The sequence below is a fragment of the Lycorma delicatula genome, chromosome 11 (genome assembly GCF_047948215.1).
Source record: "Lycorma delicatula isolate Av1 chromosome 11, ASM4794821v1, whole genome shotgun sequence".
NCBI lineage: Eukaryota > Metazoa > Arthropoda > Insecta > Hemiptera > Fulgoridae > Lycorma > Lycorma delicatula.
The window spans coordinates 45,870,834-45,878,295 of NC_134465.1; the positions used below are offsets into that span (position 1 = coordinate 45,870,834).

General features: G+C 29.9%; 1 long non-coding RNA gene across 1 annotated transcript; it reads right to left on the reverse strand.

The window, feature by feature from the left end:
• Window positions 1-2,527: 2,527 nt before the first annotated feature.
• Window positions 2,528-5,772, reverse strand: LOC142332020 (uncharacterized). Its single transcript, XR_012758120.1, has 3 exons — window positions 5,706-5,772; window positions 4,878-5,193; window positions 2,528-2,792 (listed from the first exon to the last, which is right to left on the reverse strand). It is a non-coding gene; the product is annotated as an uncharacterized LOC142332020 (long non-coding RNA).
• Window positions 5,773-7,462: the final 1,690 nt, after the last annotated feature.

The window sequence follows — 7,462 nt, forward strand, 5'->3', positions numbered from 1 at the left end:
AATTAATTTTTGTTACAAAGGGAATCCAACAAGCTGGTAGATTTTCCAAGTTGGAGAAGTTTGCTACAGAGTGGTGATGTCTGAAAGGAGGTAGTGTTTGTCATATTATGCGCTCATACTGACTTACAGTAAAAGTACATGGGTGATCGCAGGTAAAAAAGAAGGAAAAATCCAGTTATTGGAAACGTAATACGTAAAATAAGATAAATAATGGTAGATTAAGCATTTGATCAACCACAAGGGTGATTTACAAGGATATAAAGACTAGTACTGGAATGGAAAATGTGAATGAAAAAATGAACAATGCTGACAGTCGGTTTGTGCATGTAATGAAGATTGAGAAGGAGCATAACTGAAAGAATTTGTGCAAGAGGAAATACAAGTCTGGATGAAGATCACAGAGGTGATGGCTCAGTAAACTTATAAAGGGCATAGAAAAGGAAGTTAGGGATATTTCAAGAGTATTTAGAAGCAAAGGAAGGTTTAAACAAGAGAAGGTTGTTTCTGAAAGGTTTACTTCCAACAGATAGCTGGATAAAAAGGAAAGAAGAAAAATCTGCATTCAACTCACCGGATTGGCAAGTGTTCAGCATTGTTACTGATAAGCTGGTTTTCAGTTCTGTAGGACCCTTAGTTCTGACAAAACTAAGCAAGAAAAAAGTTTTAAAATAGGATTTAAAACATTACCACTTATTAAAATTCAGTTATCTCATGATCTGTTGATCTGAGAGTTAATATGATTATTAAATGATAAAATGATTTAAAAAAAATTAATCAAAAAACTTTTTACAATGTACATAAATTATCAAATCATTTTGTGTTTTACTCTAGTATTTTTACTATTCAATCTAGTGAACAAATTTCATTAATCTAAGAGTCATTTTTTTGTGCAAAATGTATCTTCTTACTGTATCGTACTGTTTTTAACAGTTTTACAGATTGAAAAATTATTGTTCATTAAACTTTCCAAACTGTCAGACCTTTGTGTCTACTGTGGACAAGTTGATTCCATTGAACATACTGCCACCACTGGGAGCAATCGCAGGCAGAATGTTAACAACAAACACTGGAACATCTAGATCCTGATAATGTTATGGCTGCATGCTCAGGAACAGGAGGAACTGGGCTGTGGTAGAATGCATGATCATCAATGCACGGACATCATCAAGGCTAAGCTGGCGGATAGGTGACAGCCAGTCTCCAGGAGTGGGCAGCAGGAGCCCACCCATGTTGTCATCTGCCAATGACTCCTGGTGAATATCAGATCCTGCCGCTCAGAAGCGGCCAGTATATGTATTGCGCACCTGTCACATAGAAACCATGTTCATGCCTCGCGGCCAAGTTCAGTTCCTATGGAAAGAAGAGAGAGGTTTTTTAACAGGTGTGAACCCTGCACTGCCGTCAGAACAGGCCTGATGGCAGCTGGTAAAGCTTTTCCCTCCCCATATGGAAAAAAAAACTGTTGAATAAGGTTTTCAACAAATATTTGCGTTAAATCTTATGAATTTTTTTTAAAAATGACCAATTTTAAGATCCTTTAGAAATAATTTATTCAGTTTAAATCACTTGATTATCTTGAACTTGGTTGATTTAATTATTTTTCGTCTGTAGAGAAATATAATTTAATCATAAAATTTTTGAAAAGACTGTACTAACCATCACACTCATGTTATTGTTAGTAAAGTTAGTTTCATTTAAGTAAATAATTGCTTTGCCGGCCTCCATGGGGTGAGTGGTAGCGTCACGGCCTTTCATTCGAATCCCGATCAGGCATATTCACACAGTACTTGTCATTCATCTCATCCTCTGAAACAATAACTAACCGTGGTCCCAGAGGTTAAAAAAAAAATAGTAAATAATCGCTTAGAGAATGAGTAATACATAGAGTTTTTCCAGAATTATCAATTTATACAAATTCTGTTTTAATCTAAATGAAAATAAAACTCTAAAAAGTTAAAAAATTATTTCAAATAATGAAAGCTGGCATATTTTTATTTTAATTGAGAAATTGTTTCAAATAAAACCAGTTTATTTAACTAAGTTTGACGATCAGCACAATTAGTTTTAATAAATATTAAAATATTAATAGATATTAAATATTTTAACATTTATTATTACAGATATAGCACACTTATTCTTACCTATTTTCAGCAGCTATAAAGACAGAATTCATCCACCGGATGATATCAAATCTAGTGAAGGGTTAGGCAGTTTTAAACAGATTTAAATTTTTTCAATGTTAAAAATTTACTGTTTTTGTTAGGATTCAATTAATGGTGGGTACTCTCTAGGGAAACTCAGCCTGAGACTAATAAAAAACGAATATTAAATAGGTAAAATATAACTGTATTTTGATCTTGAGATAGAGTATAATGAAATTTAATTTAACAATATTATTTTTCCAATAAACTAGATGGAAAAAGCACAAACAAAACTGGAGTATTTAACTTTAATTTTCTTTAAAGTAAACATTTTGAAACACAATACTTACTTCATCTGTTTATATTTCAAATGATTTTTTGCATTACCAATGCAAAATTATCCCTCTACGTTTGCTGCTTTTCTGTTTTGCTTGAATTATTTAGCTAACTTCTCACATTGCATTTTTTTTTAAGATGTCAAAACTGGTTTAGTTTTTCATTACAGATTCTATCCATGATTCTACTCGTACCAAAACATTTTCTTATAATTTGATCATTTTTTATTCTTTATCTTGTTAGGTTTTCCTGTATGTTGTTCTGGAGCTAGAGTTTCTGATTTTAATGTTTTGTCTCTCTTTATGCAATTTATGTCTAAAAAAAAAATCAAGTAAACCCTATCAGAAATTTCAAAGTTAGTGAACAGTTGGTCTTTGTTGTAACTAAAGATCTCCTAAAACAGAAAAGAACTTTCTACTTGGATTACTAGTATTCTTCCCCAAACTTATTTGTAGGACTATTGAATTGGTGCACTTATTAAAATAAACTGAGTAACTTAGTGAAAAGAGATATTAGAAACAAATTTGAAAAAAGGAGAACTGACATTTAATTCTTTTCACAATCTGTTGCGCCTAAAATGGCCAGACAGAAAAAAATGTTGTGATTTTTTTTTTGTATAAAAATCCCTTGTGCAAAATATTTTCAAACTACTAAAAAAAAATTAAATTTAAAACTAGTACACCTGACTCACCTTGCGACACATAAAATGTTCCACATAACAAAAATCTTCACAAATCTATTGTTAACAAATAAGCCTGTGTTTATAGGCTAGTTGACTGTTTTTGAAAAACCGGTTTATATTATACCTTATGGTCTATTTCACTAAAATATAAACATTATAATACACAAACGATCATTTACACAATGTATTCTGCATTTTTATAAACCAATTAAAATTTTCCTGCTAAAACTCTCCAAACTGTCATGGCCCCTCGTATGATGCCACGGCTTACAAAAAAATCAGATGTTTAGTGGAGTCTTTAAGATGTTGCGAAAATTACAAAGTCTAAAATGAATTCCAAGTTCTACAAGTACTATAAAGTGCCTCAGTGTGAAAGTATTACCATTAAAACTCCAAACAAATTGTTTATTTAACTGTATTTAATTATTTATTTAACGAACTTAATGTTCCGGGCTAAGTATATTAAAGTTAATATTAAATAAATTAACAAATTAGGTTCATTTTCAATATTTTTAGACTAAGACCAATTGTAGAAAGCAAAATTCTATCAGGTTTTCCCTTACTGTCATCTAGCCTATTATACTTGTTTATTTTTACTTACTGCCTTTTCCATTCCTGGCACTAATTTTTTTTATTGGGGAAGAACCATTTTGTAATCACCCAATGTTCTTCCCTAGATTTATTATCTCATTTATACAATAAGCGTGAAAATTTAGAGCACCCCCTTTGCTGGCCCAAAAAATACCTCATAGTTTCACATTATAGTCCACAATGTTCAGTATATTTATTTGCTTTTAGTCAATATAGGGTAAAACAATTAAGGTAAATCTCTTTACATGGATATTGTAATACCTAATGGTGGACCTGGAGGTTGATACTGAAGTAAACCTGTTTCCATCTCAAGAATATCCTTTAGACTATTTTAAATCAATAAATAAACACAATGTGTTTGATAATAAATTATTTCTAGATGACTGACCGTTCAAGACAAGGTCTGCTCAAAAGTCAGAATTTTTCCTTTTATCTCTGTATCAGTAGAATTTCTGCCAGAAAATAGAATATTTATCCTTTCAATATTGATCCTAAAAGTTATTAATTTATTTAGTAAGAACCAAATTGTGAACAAAATCCTTCATCTTTGGCTGGCTATAGATTCTAATCTTCAAAGGCCGGTGAAGAAATTGTGTCAATTTTTTCTATATGCTAGGTGGATAAAATCTTATTGTCTTGTAACACAGATTGAAGTCTTAAAATAGGAGTATCCTGTCCATGAAGCACAGGTCTTATTTCGATGGCAGATTAATGAACTGAATAGCATATTTTTTTTAACTACAGATATTTTGCAAACAAAAAATTGAAATGATTTTGTTTTTTACACTATATCATTCGAATACCAAACAGCATAGATGAATGAATCCCTTTGTATCACTGTATTAAATTTTCTGCACAAGATATACAGAAGACATACAAAGCCCATGTTTGCTTTTTTTATTTCAAAGTTCATTTGAAAATATGACAATCAAATTTTGCTTTGCCTCATTAACAACCACTTATACTGTTTGGTATAAGTTTGTTATAGTTTCCAAGTATTTGTTCAGCCTTCTGTTCAGATTAGCAATTTTTAATATCATGAAAACAAAACTCACATAACAGAATGCAAACCACCAATTGCATATAAGAGGGGGTCCAGTGAGTTTGCTAAATAATAGTTAACTTACCAGGTTAGCATTGATGTTGGTGGAAAGCAGCCCATCTTTAAATAGCCCAGAACTGGTCTAGTGGTTAACTCATCATCGCAAATCATCTGATTTTGAATTTGAGAGTTTTAAGGTTCAATCCTTGTAAAGGGAGTTACTATTATATGGGTTTGAGTAGTAAATTGTGGATACTGGTGTTCTTTGGTAGTTGGGTATCAATTAACCACACATCTCAGGAATGGTCGACCTGAGGCTGTACAAAACTACACTTCATTTACATTCATACATATGATCCTCATTCATCCTCTGAAGTAATATCTTATGGTGGTTCTGGAACCTAAACAGAAAAAGAGAGAGCCCATCTTTAATGTGACATAAAATAAAACTTGTACTAGACTATGGCAAATACAGATTTAAAATGCTTACATGATTAATATAATGTGTCTTATAGTGAATTCAGCAACTCTTTTACTACTAAAAATAGGGTAACAGCAACAACATCTAAAATATAGTATTGGGCAAAATCGTTATAAATAATTATTGAGAAAATTCAATTTAAAACTATTGCCATTGATTCATCTTCAGACACATAAAATGCTCCATGTAGTAAAACTCTTCACTAGTCCATTTTAATTAATAAATAAGACTAATTAATTATACTTGTTTATTTTTACTAAAACTGTTTAAACTCAAATGCAGTATTCTATGAAATGTTTTACCATTTATGATGTCAAAAATTAAAACTGTCTTTTAAAAAAAAACCCCTTCACTTATTTTGTAAAATAAATCTGATCATGAGGTTTTTACATTGTTTTCCTATAATCTAATTAAATTTAAAATTATACTCACTTATGTCATCTAGCTGTTGATTGTGTTAATCTTAATCTGATCATCATTTTGACTTTTGAAATTAGCCTTTTCATCTTATTTTTTGTTATATATTCATCACATGTACAATTTTCTAAGCATCACTTTAGTGTGTTGTTCCAGCATTAATTAGTTAAAATATCGCAGTTTTCTATGCCTGAAACAGACTTGAAACACTCTGGAAAAAAATTAGTATAAAAATAATAAAATAAATTAATACAAATTAACAAATTATTAATATTTTAATTCTTTTGGAATCCATTTTTCCTCTTTTTATTCTTCATCACACCATTTTTTTCATCATTGATTAGTTAAAATATTACCATGATCGATAGCTGAAACAAACTTAAATATTCTGAAACAAAATTAGTAAAAATATCAAGGCAATTGTTAAAAATACAGTTTGATGAACTTGAAATATACATACATAATAAATAAAACATTACTTCGGAAAATTCCCTACAGGTTAACATGGCTTAACAGCATGCACTTAATCTAATCTTAAATAAATAAAAAACATATTTAAAATAATATCTCACTTTATAATTGGGCCTACTGTGGGTGGGGTATGGAACGCGAACGCGACTTAACATACTTAATTCTAACTTAAAATATATAATGAACCTGTAAAAAAACACTACACATATAACATAATTAAAAAATAATTACAACCTACTGAGGGGCCTACTGGGGAAACGCGATTTTTCTTTAATTCTAACATGCAAATTTACTCTAACATGCACATGTTTACAAAACAAAACAAAAATATATAATTACCTGAAAAAGAAACTTAATCCTACTAGAAAAGGAGCACCAGATACAAAGTAAGTAGTCCTCCCTTTAATTGTTATTATAAAACTAATTAGTTAAGCCACATTAACGCTGTTCACTCTTAACCTATGTAAGTAATCGTTGTCGTACCTGCAACAAAAGATAAAAAGAACAATGTTAGTATTATATATGTACTGTTAGTAACAAAAATTTATTTATTTAGTAGCATTAAGAAAAAACATACTATCTAATTAACAGTTATTCTATAACAATGTTATAATTCAATTTTATGACTGAAAAAAGTGGAAAAGAGCGACTTTAAAGAACTTGTGTATCTATTTATTTATTGATCTAAGAAAGCAAGACCATTTATCCAAAATACCTAATTAAAAGGAACATTGTTAATCGTTATAATAGAACTAATAATTAAACCGAAACTTAACAGTTCAAGAAACTCATTATATAAAGAACTCAAACTAACTTATTGACAAAATTAGGAAGTAAATTTTTAAATAAAAGTTTACAATTACTCACTAAATACTATGAGGGAGATTTATAAGCAGCCTATGAATGCCTAAGTAAAAGTGGATTAGAATTAAATAATGTGCCAGAGTGGTGCGTATGGTTAACGATATCTTTCCATAAAGAAGGTATTAGATATGCATCACAGGATAAATATGTTGACAACTTATACAGTAATGTAGTAGTAGCAGTAATAGTATGTTGTATGGTTTAAGAAGATTTGCCAGAATGATTAATAAAAAAAAATCAAATATTGCATTAAGTTTATTATGATCCAATTTCACTAATAAACACGGTTTTGTTAAATGAAAATTTTATTGTTTTTCTGATGTAAATTTTATACTGAATCAAAAAAATGCAATCAAAATTTTTCCACCATCTACTGTTACAAGATTTTTTGAAGTATATTTTTTATGTACTTCTAAGTAATATATTTCTACATATTT